This window comes from Oncorhynchus kisutch, linkage group LG15 (genome assembly GCF_002021735.2).
Source record: "Oncorhynchus kisutch isolate 150728-3 linkage group LG15, Okis_V2, whole genome shotgun sequence".
NCBI classification, from domain to species: Eukaryota; Metazoa; Chordata; class Actinopteri; order Salmoniformes; family Salmonidae; genus Oncorhynchus; species Oncorhynchus kisutch.
In genome coordinates, this window is record NC_034188.2 from 60,829,074 (window position 1) to 60,830,544 (window position 1,471).

Sequence of the window (1,471 nt, forward strand, 5' to 3'; positions counted from 1 at the left end):
TAGCTACTACCAAAGTCTAGCCCTCCTCTGATTCACTTCATGGAGCTGAGCAGTGGTAAAAAAAAAACAATTGCACAGACCTGAGCTAAAATTGGCTGAGATCTGAGCATTTTGTGGAAAGCCTTTAAAGACAAAGAAAAATGAACCCATGTGGTCCAAATTTCCAATTAGAAATATGGCCATGCTCTCAACAAGTAATGTTCAAAATGTAGCAAAGTGCCCCAAAAAATGGTATTAAACTCCACCCAGGAGATAGTGTTTGTGCTGCATGGACTGAACGTGGCATATTTACTTCGAATTGACTCTCATCCTATACCTCTTCACCATTTTTGTCAATCTGACACTGATTGTTAACATTTTTCTGTCGAAAATGTTGTATTTATTCCTCTGTAATCTGTGTATTAATGGTATCTATGGCATTTCAGCTTTCTACCCGACGATACTTTATGACCTTTTATTTGACTCTCATGTACATTGGGTGCCTGACCCAGATATGTCATCTACTCCTATGCTTTCTGTGAATTCACCAGCTTGACAGTGATGACATATGACAGGTATGTTGCCATCTGCAAGCCGTTACAATACCATTCTATCATGACCACTCAAAGTATGGACACTGCTTTTTCTTACGTGGCTTTTTTCATGGCTAGAAAATAGCATTGGGATGGGTTACCCCTCTGTGGCGTCTACGGCAATAAACTCCACTGCTCAAACTGGGCGGTCGTGAAGCTCTCATGTGTGGACACCACTCTGACCATCCTCTGCTTCTTCATTGTCACGTTTTCTCACGTCTCTCAAACATTATTCGTCCTGATTTCCTATGCGTTCCCGGGCGGAGAGGAGGAAGTTCATGCAGACCTCATCTAATCACGCTGACTAACTTCACCATATCCATCACCTTGGATGGGATGTACGCTCGCTATGGCAGAAACACCAGCCTGCTGGCCCTGAGGAATATCATGGCAGTGGAGTTCCTAGTTGTGCCTCCTCTTGTGAACCTTATCATATATGGAATGAAACTCACTCTGATTCTGAATAAAGTTGCATAGATGTTCAACCTTAAATTTCCTGCCCTATGCTAAATGTATTGTAGTGATGCACTTGTGTGTATCAACATATTTTTCTTGTTGATCTAAAATGTGCAATATACTTTATTTTACGTAAAGATATATTAACAATGTTCATGTGTAATTTGGACATTAGGAAGGAAAAGGTGCAACTCGCTCACAATTAAACTCTTGGTACTTTATCTAAAAATCTAAATCAATCAATCTAAATCAATAAATCTAAAATCTAAATCAATAAAACAATCTAATTTAATTTAATTTAATTAAAATCATGATGTTTTGCCATCAATGGCCTTAGTCAGAATAATTTTTCATGGACATTATGTGGAAAAACTTTGACCCTCTCATTTGTTGTTAATGACAGATTCAGGTGTTTGGCTTACGCTGGCCAACTAAGTGAAAAT

The 1,471-nt window shown here is 38.7% G+C and overlaps 1 pseudogene; it reads left to right on the plus strand.

Moving 5' to 3' along the window:
- Window positions 1–286: 286 nt before the first annotated feature.
- Window positions 287–1,049, plus strand: LOC109904814 (olfactory receptor 4E1-like; annotated as a pseudogene).
- The last annotated feature ends 422 nt before the right edge of the window (window positions 1,050–1,471 follow it).